This window comes from Sorex araneus, chromosome 4 (assembly GCF_027595985.1).
Source record: "Sorex araneus isolate mSorAra2 chromosome 4, mSorAra2.pri, whole genome shotgun sequence".
In the NCBI taxonomy this organism is placed as follows: domain Eukaryota; kingdom Metazoa; phylum Chordata; class Mammalia; order Eulipotyphla; family Soricidae; genus Sorex; species Sorex araneus.
This window is the reverse complement of record NC_073305.1, coordinates 79417269-79435396: the sequence shown is the minus strand read 5'-3', so window position 1 is coordinate 79435396 and position 18128 is coordinate 79417269. Positions and strand designations below refer to the sequence as shown.

At 38.0% G+C, this 18128-nt stretch overlaps 1 protein-coding gene across 3 annotated transcripts in view; it reads left to right on the top strand.

The window, feature by feature from the left end:
- Positions 1-18128, top strand: part of SUPT3H (SPT3 homolog, SAGA and STAGA complex component) — a 519913-nt gene that overhangs the window by 313260 nt on the left and 188525 nt on the right. The gene's annotated exons all lie outside the window — the stretch shown is intronic.

The following is an 18128-nucleotide window of genomic DNA, read 5'->3' as shown; positions in this document are numbered from 1 at the left end:
TCACCTCCCTGCCCTCAGTTACCCTCAGATCACAGTTTTAATTCTGTGTGTCCAGGAGTAAATCTGGTATGGAGAAAGCCTTTTCCATTTTGCATCAAAAGCAAAATAAGCTTCCACAAGAATTGTGTACTAAAGTTTGTCAGACTGAGAGTGTCATGAAAACTACACTAAATTGTTAATTCTGAGTCCCGAAAACAAAAGAATCTTTATTGGTCAAATTATCAAAATTTAAATCTTTAAGTTTTAGTGAGGAAATAAGTAGTAATTCATATGAGGAATATAGATAAGTTAGCTCTCACTAGATTCAGGACACAGTGTAAGCAGGAATTTACTGTCTCAGACTTGCTTTAAATCTTTGTCTTTTTTTCTGTTTAAACTCTTTCCTAGTCATACAGGTTTTCTGTGCTATCTTTTTCTGAAAGACTAATAAACATACGCAAATGAATATTTATGACTCCACATGGGTCATAATCAGAGGTGCCACAGACCCACAAACCTTAGCTGAGGTTCAGTTTCATAAATTCTGAAATATAAAGTTTTTTCCAGATTCTGATTCTAGGAAGTATACTTTGTTTTGCTTTTTGGTTGGAAATAAACATGGCTACTATCTGAGTATATTAACTACAGGTTAGTCAACTTCAGTTTAGATAATCTGTAACTCTGTTTTTGAGACTCTCCAGATTAGTAATTTTAGGTAGTCTCTGGCTTCCTTATAAAAGTGTTATCTTGGAATGCTCTTCAATGTGGTATATAATATGTAGACTTGATTCTTATAAGTCTTTGATTTTTAGTGTATATTTTGTCTAATTCAATTAAATTTTGTTAAAATAATCACACTCATATGTTACAATAATCACATACAAGAAGATGTGGCTATTTCTTTTGCACCTCTTCACTAATAATAAAGATAGTTTGCAATCTATAAACAGTATGAGAATAGAAGCTTTGTTTTTTATTTCTCATTGTTGCTTGCTTCCTTTGCTTCTCATTAGATAATTCCCATTTCTGAGTCCAGAGATTAGCCTAAACTAAGCGTTCAAGAACAAAAAGATTTTTAAACTTCATGTTTGCTTATTTCATTTTTGCTTTATCAACAACTGTAGTTTAAAAATTTTTCTCTTCTGTTTTCAACTTCTCTTTTTTACATCATCAATATCCTGAGAATTTACAGGAGAAAATTTAAAATTCTACTTTTAGAATTATGTTTATTGTTTCATTTCCTTATTTGTTCTTTTTAACATCCTTGAAAGATAATTGTTACTTTTTTTTTCAAGATTTGGTTATTACTCTGGGTAGGTTAGAACCATCTCTGTTGTTTCATTGTTGACCACATGTACACAGAGCTTGGTGGCATCCAGTAGTCCCCAACCTTATACAACAGCTTCTACACACATTTTCTATTAACTCAGGAAATTCCCTGTTAACTCCTTGGCTTACATGGCTTTGTTAAAGTATCAAGTGTCATCTCACTTCATTCTCTGAAGAATTTGCATGCAGAAAGGGAAGACTTCCTGTAAATAGATTTTACAAAACAGAGCAATGAATGGTAAATTGACTAAGGTTACACAGGGTTCCTGAGAATGTATGCAGAGAGTGAGGGGTGCTGGGCTTGAGTTGGAGGCACCGGAGAGAAGCTGTAGCTCCTCACTTGCACATTTGAAGACTTGAAGATTCTATCTTCTCTGTGCTGCTCACTTTTTCAGATGATAATTGAATATGTCACTAGATGGCTGTGCTATTTTGTCTTTGTATGGATATATCTCACAAGTACCCTGTTTTGGGCTTTAGATATTTGTTAATATTTAAAACATATTTTCACAGTCAACTTATCATTACTCTTTTCTTTTTTTCCCTTTTCTCATTGACCTTTATATTTTACCTTATTACCAACAAAAGTGAATGATAACTAAACAGTATTTAATGTCTCTGTAGTACTTTGTAATTCTCCAATAATCTTTGCCACATCATTTCATTTGATCTTCATAAGATGTGTACTATATCAACTTCCTCAGTCCATTTTAGTAATCTGTAGGTAGAGTATGGGACTAACATCCGAGCCTAGGAAATCCAATTTTTCATTTAGTTTTACATAAGCTACATCTAATTTGATAAATATTCTATACAGCATTTATTAGGTTTCCCTATGCAAGCAAAGTCTGGGTACAAAATTTGAATAAGGGCTGCTTTCTCTGACAGAATGAGGGGGAAGTATATACAAATTATCTTTGTTCATCATATGATAAAAGCATAGCCAGATTGGAAACTGGATAAAGACCAGTCTCATTACGTATTTGTAATTGCATTGCTTTAATCCCATTTTGCAACTGTCTTTGGCTTTCAAATATATCTGAAACTATTGGGTAGATCCTGGAATAATTGACTATGTCACCTGCTGATTTGTGTACTGTGGTGACTCTTTGGATAAAAAGTAGTCACTAATACTAAATAATAGTCCAGTTCCATACTTAATTCCACTCTCATGCAGTTAAATGAATTGGTTGTTTTTATTGGATAGCTAAGAGGAGATTTCCCTTTGGTAGTGGATTCCCATCTGTACCTCACCAGGTTATATTGTTTCTTCTTGTGAGTCTCCATTTTACTTATTGATGCAAATTAATTATGGAACCAAAAGTAAATGATACCTAGGGTTAAATACTATAATCATAATAAAAAACTACTATAATCATAAACAAAAAACTGAAAATATCTTGGGAGTTCACTTGGTATCCATCTCTCTTCATTTTCCACTTGAAAAACTTGATGAACTGGATATAGATTAGATACTCTGTTCAAAACTTTAGCTTTGAACATTGAAATGATTCTACATGAGTAATTATTCAAGAAGCTATTAGGTCATTTTCAATAGAAATCCATTTGGTTTTTACTTCTTCAGATTTAGAGTTATTTTCTTAAAACTGTTAGGATAATGATCCTAGTGATATATATTATATTTTATACAAAGACTGGAGCGATAGTGTTTGCTTTGCACATGGCCAACCTAGGTTCAGTTCCTCTGTCCCTCTCGGAGAGCCCAGCAAGCTACCTAGAGTATCTCGCCCGCACAGCAGAGCCTGACAAGCTACCTGTGGCATATTTGACATGCCAAAAAGAGTAATAACAAGTCTTACAATGGAGATGTTACTGGTACCCACTCGAGCAAATCAGTGAGCAACGGGACGACAGTGCTACAGTGCCACAAATTTTCTTATGGTAAATTAATGTAATACTGCCAAATAATAATACAGCAGTGGAATAATAGTTTTTTGTTATATATAGAAGTTATAAATGTTTCTGAAGTTATTCAGAAATATATATTGTGTGAAATATCAAAACATAGGCCTTCCCACAACAGCTAATTAGAGAGAGAAAACAGAAGGGAATGCCTTGCCACAGTGGCAGGGTGGGGTGGGGGGGAGATGGGATTGGGGAGGGTGGGAGGGACACTGGGTTTACGGGTGGTGGAGAATGGGCACTGGTGAAGGGATGGGTTCCCAAACTTTGTATGAGGGAAGTATAAGCACAAAAGTGTATAAATCTGTAACTGTACCCTCACGGTGATTCTCTAATTAAAAATAAATAAAAAAAAAAAACATAGGCCTTCTATTTTCCTCCTACCCCTTTCTTTCTTCTCCTCCTCTTCATCTTTCTCTTTCTACTCCTTTCCCTCTTCCTCTTTTGTTGGATATCATTGGTTTGTCCTTTCCCCCTTGCCGCTAGGAGCTTAGGTTTATCAGTCACACCCATCAAAGTGCTCCTGAGTCACTCCTATTCCTTTGTTTATCTGTAACCATTTCTACCAGTTTATCTGCTCTTCCCTTAATCAAACTCTGTTAATTGGTAAGGTCAGAACTTCCTAGGACACTGAATATTATAACATTGCCTTTCTCTCCTCTTTATGCCTTTTGAATAATTTACTTTAAAGCTATGTCTTTTTTGTATAGACACAAGAAGACAATATTATGTTTTTATAACTTAAGACTTAATTGGCCTCGAATATTATTCCCTCCTGGGCATCTGCTTTCTCCACTTAAGCCTCAGTTGCCCTCAGTTCCTAGCACCCCAAAGTAGGGTCCCCGGCGTGGGACGGGAAGGATCCAGGGCAAGCGGTGAGTTATGTGCTACCCTGGCATCGAGATGGGCCTGGCCAAAGTGCCTAATTCTTAACTATAAGTTAAGAGCTTGATCATAGACAAATGCTGTCATGATCCAATAGTAATTATGAGACTGGGACCCTGCCAGGGATAGGAAAGACTGATCTGGCCTGAGCACTGTAGTCTGAGATTGAGATGGCCCCAGGAGAGCAATTCTATAAGCTTTAATGCATCTCTTATTGTGTCCATACAAAATAATTAATATTATGAATTCTTATATGTTTGCTGGCTGAGGAGAAGAGAAACACATTCATGGGACTCTGCCCTTGGGTGGATCCTCCTGCTGAAAGAGAATTCAGTCCTAGGAGAAGCATCCCCTGAGGGAAAAGAACCTTACCCTATTGCTGACCACACCTATGTGTATGCCCCAACCCCCTCATGCTGTGGAGATTTAACTAGGCTGTAAGAGTGGGTTGGGGGCCAGATCCATGGGGGCCAGATCCACGGGGGCCAGATCCACGGGGTCCAGATCCACAGATCGAGAGAGAGACCGAGAGCCGGGAGAGAGGCAGAGAGAGAGAGAATGAAGTAGGATGGGGGAGAAAGAAGCAGGAGGAGAATCAGAGGAGAATGGAGATGGACATGAAATAAACCGATCGAGCAACCAGTTTGGCCTTCTTCCTTCCTTCGCCTGCCTCGCCGCCTGCGCGCCCTTTCTTTTTATTTTTGTGTTTTACACACTCTTTCACCTCCTCCCTTTCTCCACCTCTCCATGGTGCTCAGGGACTGCACCTTTGTGCTTGGGGAGGTCTTGCCTGGAAGTGCTTGGGATTGTGCAGTGCCAGGAATCGATCCCAGCCTCCATCATGCTAAGCCTATACTCCAGTCTTTTCAGCCATTTCCTCAGTCAGAAACAATAAGCTTTTTATTTTTTAAATTTTTAATGGAGATTCTGTGGTTTACAATGTTATCAATAATAATTTCCCATGCACATTATTCTAACACCACACCCATCATGACTACCCCAAGAACCGTAAGACCCTCCATCCCAAGCGCCCCCCAAAATCAATTGTGTGAATCAGCTCTCTCCTTATGTTGTCTTTGGACCTTTGTTGCTATCTTGATGTATATCTTGAGTAAGTCCCACATGTGAGAGAACTCATTCTCTTTTTTTTTTTTTTTTTTTTTTTTTTTTGCTTTTTGGGTCACACCTGGCTCTGCACAGGGGTTACTCCTGGCTCTGCACTCAGGAGTCACTCCTGGCAGTGCTCGGGGGACCATATGGGATGCTGGGAATCGAAACCGGGTCAGCAGCATGCAAGGCAAACGCCCTACCCGATGTGCTATTTCAAGCCCCTCTCTTTCTTTCTGATTGACTGCACTCAGCATATCCTCTAGTTCCATCCATGTTGCTGTAAATGAAATAATTTTGTTCTTTCTTAGGGCTACATACTATCCCACGAGTGCATATGTAGCACAGCTTCTTGATCCATTCATTCATAGGTGGGCGTTTAGATTGTTTCTGTATTTTGGCTGTTGTGCTAAGCGAAGAAATGACTATAGGTGTGCACATATCCATTTGAATTAATGATTTTGTGTTTGGGGAATAGATGCCAAGAAGAGGTTTCCCTGGATTGTATGGTAGTTCTATTCCTACCTGTAAGCTTTTTGTTTGTTTTGTGTGGGGACCACATCTGGCAGTGCTCAGGGCTTACTAATCCTGACTCTTCACTCATGGATTCTGACATTCTCATGGACCTTATGTGGGCCCAGGGTTTCAAGTGGGCTTTGTCATGTGCAAGGCAAGCCCTTTGCCAGTTGTACTCTCTAGCTCTGAATTCATAGATTTTTTAAGTTATTTTATGAGAGTGAAAATGTCATGATGGTTTTATAAGTTGTGATTTTTTTTAAAGCTTCCTGTTTTTTAAAGCTTCCTATTGTGAAATCAATGTTATGTGGTGTGCAGATAATCCACTGTATTAGGGTACAACCACATGATATCAAGAGGAAATGAACTAGATATTTCAGAATATTCTTCAGAATATGCAACATTGACAGAAGAAACAATAAATGCATTTCACAGAAGATCCCATTCTCCTTGTGCATGGGTCCAACTCTGAAATCCAAAATCAGAAGCTAAAGTTCAGAAATTCTAGGTAGAGGGACTGGAGCACTAGTACAGCAAGTAGGGCACTTGCCTTGCTCTTGGCTGACTTGGATTCGATCCCTGGGATCCCATATGGGCCCCAGGCACTGCCAGATATAAGTCCTGAATGCAGAGCCAGGTGTAACCCCTGAGCATATCGCCTGGTGTGCCCCAAAAAACAAAAAAGAAAAAATTTCTAGGGTGGCACTTAGTTCACATATTTTCTCAACAAAAAGACAGAATCATGAAAATGTTTTTGTGAAAGCAAGAATGATAAAAAATAAAAATAGTAATCATTTTTTTCCTCATTTTTATGCTTATTCTTTATGGTTGTTTTAACCTTTTCACTGATTGCGTTAGTCTGCCTGTAATTCAGTGTTTTCAACACACTAACCTAACCATGAAGATTAAATACAATACCTATGTTGATTTGGGGGGTAAGGAGAATGTGAAGCTTCTCAAACAGATCCCAGGAGGCCTAGATGTCACTCCCTGCATTTTTTGGCCAACCAGGCCTGTGGTTCAAAGTGAGGCCCCAGGAATGGAATGTTACTCAGGCCCTGGAGTGCTAGGGATAACCCTGGCCACTTTAGTAGCACTTAGGGACCTTCAGGACCACATACAGGAGTTTTAAGGGTCCTCCAGGTCCACACCTGGCAATGCTTGGGGGACCATGTAATGGTAGGGATTGAGCTGTGATTGCTCACACCTTTAATTCTGTGCTGTCTCTCCAACCCGGCCTGTGTTTATTTTATGCATTGGTGAACTCAAGCAGGTTCCTATGTGAAAAATCAGTTAGAGCTCTGAATAAAAGTTATTAGTTACTTTTTTCATTGGTTACCTGTCAGATTTTTGCCTGTAATGAAGTAATGATGGATGAAACTCTTTAAGAGAATACATTTAGAGAATTGTGAAAAGGTGCAGATGTTAATAAGCAGAGAAAGAAAAGGAGGCATTGTTAAATGAAGTCAAGTGGTTTGTGTGCTAGTGAAACTTAAACTGATTTAAAATTTTAAGAAATGCAGATTAAATGTACATTATTGGACTCCTAAATTTATCATTTTTAATCATTATACAATAGAAGTAATCCATGTACTATGAACAAATTCAAGGCCATCCCATCTTTCTACAATTTTAATTAGTTTAAAGTTAAATAGTATTTTAGTATTTATTTCAGGTAATTAATAGAAAGTTTAAAGTTTAATTATTTTATAGTATATTATTTAAGCAATCTAGTGTAATGTTTATGATAGGCTATATTTTAGGTATGGTATGATATGGTATTTAAACTGATTCATTACTTTCAACTTTTATATTTTTAAAATATTCTTTTGCATATTTACAAAACAGATAACAAGAGAATGAGTTACATCTCAAAGTTGCTTTTCGTATACAAGAAAATAGTCAGTTTTTTACTAAACATTGTGTAAGCTTTGAAGATTAATATTGATTGTGGCTTGGTAATTAAAGAAATATATATAAGTAAAATTGAATTCTTTGAGCCATGTGATACTGTTAATTATAGCCTTACTTTTTTTAACTTAAGTTAACTATATTTGACTTGCTGTTCTAAAAAGAAGAGATAAAATAATGCCCTGAGAAGTTAGGCACATCTTTTATTAATTTATATACTTGTTTATGTTTCCAATGTTCATGAGAGGAGAAGACCAGTCACTAACAAAGAATAAGGAGAATATATGCTAGGAAAATAATTTTTAACATTTATAGTGTTCTGAAAGTTAACTGTATTTTGTTACAAATTCATTTCCTTTAAAATACTTATTTTGTTGTCTGTTGTTGTTGTTGTTGTTGTTGTTTTTGCTTTTTGGCGATGCACAGGGTTTACTCCTCGCTCATGCACTTAGGAATTACTCCTGGCGGTGCTCAGGGAACAATATAGGATGCTGGAAATTGAACCTGGGTTGGCTGCCTGCAAGGCAAACGCCCTATCCGCTCTGCTATTGCTCCAGCCCCTAAATAGGAAATTTTTAATTATTTATTCATTTTTAGGAATTTTAAAATTTTGATGTTTTTCTTGTTGCTGTTTTTGTGGTACCAGGAATGAAATGCAGATGTCTCGCATGCAAGGCAAGTGCTCTGTCACAGAACCACACCCAAGACCCTGTAGATAGGGATTTTTAATACAACTGTAATAACTGTATTATGAAACATGAGCTTCCAGAGAACTGGTTCTTCCTAAATAAGGAAATAAACATTGAAACTGTTGAAAAGAGTCCCGAGTGCTCCAGATGAGTTATCTCTGAAAAAGCACAATGAAGCTAAAAGAAATACTCACATTTCTCATCTTTCCAAGACTTTGGCATGAGCCAAATTACAGAACTGCAAAAAATGAAACCTAGTATAAAGGAATTTTAAAAATGTTTTTAATCATGATGATAAAGCAACTACCAGTATTCACATAGTCATAGCAATAGAAACACTGGATAGTCAACAAAATTATATCAAGGGGGCAGAGGGCCAGAGTGATAGTACAGGGGGTAGGACATTTGTCTTGGACGCAGCCAACTTGTGTTCAATCCACAGCACCCCATATGGTCCCCCAAGCCTGCTAGGAGTGATCCCTGAGTGTAGAGCCCAGAATAAGTCCCTCATATTGCCAGGTGTGGCCCAAAACACAAAACACAAGGGGACAGGGGAGATGGTTCATTATGAAAGAGCTGAGAAAACAAAACCTTTATTACCTTCTACAGGCAGAAATTAATTCATGTCAGTTACTTAAATCTGGGGAATCAAGAAAACAGACATCATTAGCATATGAACATATGCAGGCAAATAACAAAATAGTAAATGATAGAAGTTAAAATTAGTTCCTTCTGGAATCTGAATTACACATTAGAACAAAGTCTGACATTTTATTCATGTCTACCATGAAATTTAGAGAATATTTAAATGTTATTATTATGCACTGTTAACTTAGACAAAAATATTAAAAATTACATATTCAAAACACATAACAAAATGCCTGCACAAATTAAGTATTTAATGGATCATGGCTATAAATCACTACCATATTATTAACTCCCCTACTGGTTTTTAGATTCATTGTTTACTCATTTCAAATAGAAAAGAAACCTACAAATCTAGGAAGTTGTTTGATGCATCTGGGGGCGAATATCTACTTTGATCAAAGAACTAGCACTATATATATATATATAATACCTTCACTAAAATCATAGAGGATTCAGAGAGATCTTTGAGGCTATCTGGGGCTGATAAGTATCATTGCAAATGGAGTAGTTGTTTCATAAGTAGATAATTGTAAAAAACTAAGGCTCGCCAAGGGGCGAGTGCACTCTCGGGCTCTCCGGGCGGCTCTGTCTCACCGCCCTCCTTCAGTGCCCTGGAACCACAGTGTGTGGACCCGATCGGGACGGCCGGTGGTCAAGGACAGGAGAAGGAAGAACGAGGACCAAGCTGGTTGCTGATTAGTTACCGTTTATTCAATCTTCCATCATTCTCATCTCCCGCACTCCCAGCTGCGCTCCAGCCTCTCTCTGGATCAACTGCTGCCTCTCTCTGGCTTCTCTGTCTTCTCCTCCTTCTCTCTCCCACCTTGCCTTCTAGCCTACACCCAGCCAGGTAGCAAAATCAACATAAGAAAGCCCTTCCTGAGGGCAGGGCATTCCAAAGCCCTTCCTCACTCTTAAGGTTTTTTTCTTTTCCTTAGTCCAGGAATTTATTAACATCTTAATACTAGTTATTTTTTTAAACATTTCTTATTAGAGAATCCCTATGATGTACAGTTACAAACTTATGAACTTTTGTGTTTGCATTTCACTCATACAGTGATCGTTTACCCATCCCTCCACCAGTGCCCATTCACCTCCACCAATGATCCCAGTATCCCTCTCAACACCACCCCCCATCCCCCACCACCCACCTTGCCTCTATTCAGGGCATTCCCTTTTGTTCTCTCTCCTTTTGAGTGTTGTAGTTTGCAATAGAGGTATTGAGTAGCCTTCATGTTCAGTCTATAGTCTACTTTTAGTTCGCATCTTCCAACCCGAATGGGTCCTCCCAATATCCTTTACTTGCTGTTCCCTTCTCTATCTGAGCTGCCTTTTCCCTTAGCAAGTGAGGCCAGTTTCCAAGCTGTGGGGCAGAACTCCTGGTGCCTATCTGCAACTCTTGAGTGTCAGTCTCCCACTCTGTTATTTTATATTCCACAGATGAGTGCAGTCTTCCTATGTCTGTCTCTCTCTTTCTGACTCATTTCACCTAACAAGATCCTTTCCATGTTGATCACTTATATGCAAATTTCATGACTTCATATTTTCAAACAGCTGCGTGGTATTCCATTGTGTAGATGTACCAAAGTTTCTTTAACCAGTCATCTGTTTTTGGGCACTCTGTTTTTTTCCAGATTTGGGCTATTGTAAATAATGCTGCAATGAACATACAGATGCAGATGTCATTTCTACTATACCTTTTTGCCTCTCCAGGATATATCCCCAGAAGTAGTATTTCTGGTTCAAATGGGAGCTCAATTTCTAAATTTTTGAGAATTGTCCATATTGTTTTCCAAAAAGGCTGAACCAGTCGGCATTCCCACTAGCAGTTAAGTAGAGTCCCTTTCTCTCCACATCCATGCCAATACCGGTTGCTTTAGTTATTTTGGATGTAGGCCAGTTTCTGTGGTGTGAAATGATATCTCATTGTTGTTTTAATCTGCATCTCCTGATGATTAGTGACATAGAGCATTTTCTCATGTGTCTTTTAGCCATTTGAATTTCTTCTTTGAGAAAATTTCTGTTCATTTCCATCCCCCATTTTTTGATGGGGTTGGGAGTTCTCTTCTTGTAGAGTTCAACCAGTGCCTTGTATATACTTGATATCAATCCCTTATCAGATGGGTATTGGGTGAATATTCTTTTCTATTCTGTAGACTGTCTTTGTATTTTGGTCACTGTTTCCTTTGAGGTGCAGAAGCTTCTTAGTTTAAGGTAGTCCCATTTGTTTAATCTCTGTTTTCACTTGCTTGGCCAGTGGCGTGATACTAGTTATTTTTGTATGGACATAGCAAGGGATACATTGAGGCTTGCAAGGCAGCTCTCCTGGCAACATCTTGCCACAGGCTCAGACCACAGCACTCAAGCCAGATTAATTATTCCTCACCCTAGCAGGGTCCAAATCTAGTTATCACTGTTTGGATCATGACAGCATTTGTCCATGATCAAGCTCTTAACTTATAGTTAAGCATTAGGCACTTTGGCCAGGCCCATCTCGATGCCAGGGTAGCACACAACTCACCGCTTGCCCTGGGTCCTTCTTGTCCCACATTGTCGGGACCCTGCTTTGGGGATGCTAGGAAGTAAGGGCAGCCTGAGGCTTAGGTCAAGAGAACAGATGCCCTGGAGGAAAATATCATGTAGAGTCAAATGACTCCCAGGTTACAAAAGCATACCATTTGTTAAGTCTTCCTGTGTCCATACAAAAAGGACTTGCTCTGAATAAACTATGCAAAGGACTCAAGGAGAAGAGAAAAACATTATTTACAAGTCAACAGAACACTAAGAAAGAAGCTACAAATAAACACAGAGGAATGGGAGCACTGTGATGGGAGTAACCCAATAAACCTAAACTACCTGAGGCTATGTTATCTTACAGATAATCATCTCAAAAGTGGTATAAGATAGATGAATAGTTACAAAGACATATAAGTACATCTTGGATGAAAATACAGCAAAACATTCTGTCATTTTGTGACATTACTTTGAACAACTCTTGCATTTTGCTATTTACTTCTTATTTCCTCACAATGGAAGGGTCAGGGATGTAGGTCAGTAATATAGTGTATACTTCCTCATCTGGGCAGCTGAACTCAATCCCTAGCACATGGAAGAGGGACAGGAAGAGAGAGAGGGAGGTAGAGCAGAGGGAGGGGGAGAGGGAAAGGGAAGACAGGGAGAGGGAGAGGGAAAAGGGGCAGGAAGCACAGAAAAACGAAGGAGAAAAAGAGGTGCAAAGGAGATTGGGTAAAATAAAATCCTTTCAGGGTACCACTGATTTTGAAATGATTGCATTAATTTTAGCTTCATTAAAAATCTTTTGGATTTTCAGAGAAATCTGCCTTTAAATGGGCTAAATGAAGTGTTAAAGATTCATAGAGTCCATTTTTATGATGTATGGGGACACTGAAAATAGTTACAGAGAAAGTAAGTTGGCAGCATTTAATAAAACTTTATAATTTTTTTTGTTGAAAATTATGATCCTGGAAAGGAACTCATGTTCCAGAATTTTTGTTGTTGCTGGCTTTTGTTTGAGGGCCACACCTGGTAATGCTCAGGGCTTACTTCTGCCAGGCTCATGAGATCATATGGGGTATCAGGGATCAGACTCAGGTTAGTTGTGTGCAAGGTAGGTAGGTAGATTCTTCACTGTATTCTCTCCCCAACCTCCTATTCCAAACTTTTAAGTAGGACCTGCTTTCTACTTGTCTTGAGTTCTTCCAGAGAGAAGAAGAAATAGGAATTCTTGCAAGTACTTTCTATGAGGCCCATGTTATCCTGATACCAAAAGCAGATGGTGATATCGCTTGAAAAAAGAATATTGTAGCAACCAACCTTTAAATATGCCTGTAAAGGAGACAGACTAGACAGTGTGAAACTGGTGGAGGAAAGTTAGCATTAGTGATGGGATTGATGTAGAGCATTGTAGCCTGAAACTCAACTATGTAAATCACGTTACTTTGATAATAAAGACAAACTTTTCAACAAAAAACAAAAACAAGGAGACTATGGATCATTATTCCTGTGAACATAAATATAAAAATCCTCAACAAAATCTTAAGAGACCCAATTCAAGAATACATTAAAAATATTGTAGATCATAATCAAGTGGAATCTATCACTGGGATGCAAGGGTAATTCAAGATGCAAAAATGAGTTAAAGTAAAGGTTGTATGTCACAAACATATCACAAGTCGACAGCTAACATCATATTCAAACAACAAAAACCTGAAACTGTTCTCTTTAAGATCACTCGCAATACAAAGATGTTCACTCCTGTTTTCAACATAGTATTGAAAAGCCTTGCCAATGCACTTAGGCAAGAAAGGGATTTTAAAGGGAATGAAATTAAGAAACAACTATCAGTATTCACAGATGAGGTGTTTTTATGCTTTGTAAAAACCTAAATCCCACCAAAAATTTTCTAGGACCTATAAACCTGTACGGTAAGGTGACAGACTACGAAATCAGTATACAGGAATGTTACTTTTATATATGCAGTGATAGAAGAGAGAAATTTTCTTAAACATTCACAGTTCACCCCCCCAAAATCAAATAGGGAGAAAATTTAGCAGAGAAAGAAAACTGTGAATCACCATTAAAAGAAATTGAAGACACAAGGAAGTGGAAGCATTTCTCTTTCATGAATTGAAAGAATTTAAGTTGACTACCCTAATGAAAGAAATAAACAGATTCAGTGCAGAACCATCAGAATTCCCATGGCATTAACTTAAATACATGGATGACGCTGACCAAATGTTATCAGAAATTTATATGGAAAGATAAACTCCCTGAGTAATATATACAGACATGAGAAAAAAGAAAATTAAATGCTTCTCTCACCCTGACTTCAGTTACACTATAAAGCTATATAATTCAAAACTAGCATAAAGACAGATTTTTCAGACCAAAGAATATTATTGAGAGCCTGGATACAACCCTTCAGATATGTGAACAGTAAATATTTGACAAAGGAGCCAGGTATATAAAGTCAATTAGAGAAAGCCTCTTCAACAAATGGCGGTGTGAACCTGGCTAGGAACACACAAGAAAATTAATCTAGATCCTTTACAACATACGCAAAAGTTCAATCAAAATGGATTTAAGACCTTACTATTAGTCTTGATCCATAAATACATAGAGGAAAATATAGGCCGAACTATTCATGATATTGAGTTTAAGAGGTGTATACAATGATCTGATACTATTGAATAAGTAAGTAGAAGCAAAAATAGGTTACACCAAATTAAAAAGGAACTGTACTATGAAAGGAAGTAAAGATGACTAGAATAAAAGGCAAGGGCAAAAATGAGTTTAAATATGACATTATTAACAACAAGAAATTGAGTAATGTCTTATTTGTGAAACTGAACTGCCAAACTTCTAACTTATTTTTTAATTTATTTTTTATTATTTTTTATAATGTAGGGGCACTTCTATTTAATTAGCCATTGATTAAGCTGATTGAATTGGGCATGAACTCCACATTACTTTTTTAAAAAATTTCATAAGTAAGTTCATAAGGTTTGATTGCATTCAATATTCAAACAACCATCCCACCACCAAATTCAGGATGTTTCCATCCCAAACCCCAATCCCTGTCCCAAAACACAACAGAAATAATATATTTCGTAGTGTGTTATGGAGAACTGCTAAACGTGCTTACAAGAAAGTGTTCATATAGGAAACAGTGTGAAGATTGTTCAGTTTTGGCAGGAGCCATTAAGACATTCTATAGGATATCACTAACATATTGTTAAAGTTTGGGTGATGTGAGCTTTGGTATATATCTGAAAATATGTATGTATACATATATATATATGTATATTTCCCTCTATGATTTGTTGCCTACTACCTGAACCCCATCAAATGTGGTGTGGTAATTATGGAGATTGGGTAGGGGGTGTTTTATGATGTGTCGTGTCGCAAAATCGGCTGCACAGTACAGGAGTATATTTAGTCATATGGGAGGCTTGGCCCGAGCACGTGGGGAACGGCCTTAAGCCTCCCGGCAGTTGGGTTCTGGAGGTTTTGGGCTGCCGGAGCTGGGTCCCTTGGGGCGGAAAGGTTTCTCACCGCCCCCCCACCCCCCCACTGGCGGCACCTTGTTGTGAAACAGCCTGGTGTGGAGTCCGGTGGCATTATTATGGTGGCCTCATGTTATGCTCCCTTTTGAGAAAAGCAGCTGTGTGACCTGGACCGTGGCCAATGAAGAGATTATCTGGTACTTGCAGGAGGTGCTTATGGGCATGACCCCTGAGTCACCAGAGAGTGGAGAAAGCGGGCAGAGGGTCTCCGCTCCTGGTTCTATTGAGCCCAGAGTCCAAGGTCACAAAGTTCCGAATTACCTGGGTTCCATAGGACTTCACTCATGTATGAGGCTCTTGAGTGAGGCGGCAGTTGAGTTGTAGAGGTTTTTGGATGCCCAAGCTGGGTCCCTTGGCTCGGGGAGGGCTCTCATCCACCCCCTCTGGGGCGTGCTGGTGAAGAAAGACTAACGCGGGGTCAGGACATTCTGTGGCGCTCTCATCCTGGAGTTTTAGTTTTCAGTCCCTGGGTCTTGGCCGTTGATGAGATTACATGGGCAATTTGTGGGTGTGACTATCAAGCTACTGGAAAACTGGAGTCCTGGGGGGAGGAGGCCCGATCCCGATCCAAGCGGGTCTGGAACTGTCAGTCACGGGTTCCCACCTACCTCTGCACTACAGGCCCTAATTGTGTCTTTTGATTCCTTTTGAGATTTATGGGTCTCTGAAAGAAGGCCAATAAATGAGCTTATATGGCTGAGCTGGAGGTGGTTTGTGGGTGTGTCTCCCACATACCTAACTTTTGGCTGTTTAATTTCTTGGTAAACTTGGCCCCAAGTTGTTGGGGTCTGGCCAAAGGCACAGCAGCAATTTTCGTGTATCTGAAAGTCTGAAGGCACCATCAGGCTGTTGATGCACTTGCCCCACAGGTACAGGTTCACCTGCTGGCGGCAACATACCTCCTCTAACTTTTTTTTTTTTCAGCTTGTATTGTTGAGGGGGAGTGTCCTTATAATTTTTTTGGTAGGCAAAAATTTTCAAAAGTCAGTATGCAATATACATATATATTCCATCATCCTAATTCTAAATAATAACATGACTCTTGAATGGGAGACAAGGGCTTGAAGTTAAGATTTGGAGAATAATTATGGAGAATGTGACATATCAGGGTCACACAGGATTGTTGAGAGAATCAAGTGATAATTTTCAGTGCCAAAGGATTCTCTTCATGGATGCCCAAGGCATACAGGAGAGAGCGACCAGTGTTAGTGCTCCTACATGTACTAGGTTCAGTGAGAGAAATTAGTAAGTTGAATAGATGAAAATTAAAGATGAGGTTTTCCTGCTAATTAGGACAACTACACAACCATTTCATATTCATAGAGTAGTCATATACTGGTTTTGAAGAAATGTTTTTATTATCTTACTCTATAGTATCTCTTTCCACTTTCCACTTTCTTTTCTGGTTATGATGTCTTTGTAAACTAATAGCTTAGGAAGTATTGTAAAAATTGATTGTGTAATGTATATAAAGAATTTAGTAATTGGGAAAAATCATAAATGTGTCCTTATCCTTTCTTATCATAAGTAAATTTATGTCTCTAATACTTTCAAATTCCCAAATTGTTACCATCCTTCATTGAATAAAATCTGAATTACTTGACAGAATTGCTTCCTATTTCTCTGTGTGTGTCAGGATAATGTGTAATATTTTTCATACTGATTACATACATTTTTTATTATAATAGGATTTTTTTTCTTTCTGGGTCATACCCAGTGATACACAGGGGTTCTTCCTGGCTCATGCACTCAAGGAATTACTCCTGGTGGTGCTTGAGTGACCATATGGGATGCTGGGATTCTAACCCCTTTGGCCACATGCAAGGCAAACGCCCTACCCACTGTGCTATTGCTCCAGCCCCATAATAGAATTATTTTTATTCAGGAAGTATCTATTCACTTATGTCCATGACCCTCTTCCATATTTTAAAAGAGCGTGTTCAAATTTTTCCTATTGAAAACTTTTAAATTACTTTCTAGGTTAATATATCATCTCTTAGGGGGAAAAAAAATTCCCCCCAATTTCTTTTTAAATGGTTCACAGTTAAATTTAAATTTCTATATTTAGGTAAAATTATGTTTATATACCAACCACCGGTATCCAGGAAATTCAGTGGTAAGGCTGACACATAGGGAGTTTATAGTCTATTTTGTCGTCTGTGTATTTAGACAAGATTTGAAGCTTCCTTCGCAAAATTGCTAAAGCATTTTAGCAGAATTTCCTTAGTACAAATGCACCATTTGATTTATAGTAATTGTTAAGGTAACTGTGTTAGATTTATTCCTTTTTAATAAGGGCCCATTTAGAAACAACTTTGATATGTAAATAAGATTGTATGTAATATGTTTTATTATATTTTGCTGGAGTTGATTTGGTGCAATCACCATGGTCTGATCAAATTTGGAAGAAGTTATAGACACATTTTTGTAGTGTTTTCTCCAGCATCCTTTTTTTTTTTTCAGCTGGATATATTTTATGCTTCTTCCAAGTAATCAAAATAAGAAACTGATTTTCCTTGTGCCAAAAAAATAGAACTATCATTTTTCACATTCTTTAATTTTCCAGATCATTTTCAAGTAAGATTGTGTTTCTAGGACTTCTGAATTCCAGAAAACTCTCTACTTTGTAGATATTAAGGCCCAGATGAATATTTCAGGGGGGGGAATCTAACATTTTATGCAGTATGTTTTGTGTTGTGCATTCCAGATACAGTTAACTTTTTGTGTGCATGTGATTACTGTGGAAAGAAATTAATGCAGTCCAGTATTATGATTTATGGACTGAATCTTTTGCCCACTGAAGACTTGCCAAAACTAGAGCTATTTTTTTTCCTTTGGATATTAGAAACAGCTACTGTTTTTGTTGATCTTTTAAAGTTCTGAATGGGCCTATTTCAAATCATACCAGCATGGGAGCTCAGATTAATAATATACTTATTCAACTAGTGATACTGAGTGAAACCATTGCTCACAAGGATATGAGGATAAAATTTCATAAAATTATTTTCAGGTGCATTAATGCATTTCTGGAAGCTGCACATGATTTTTCTTTTGC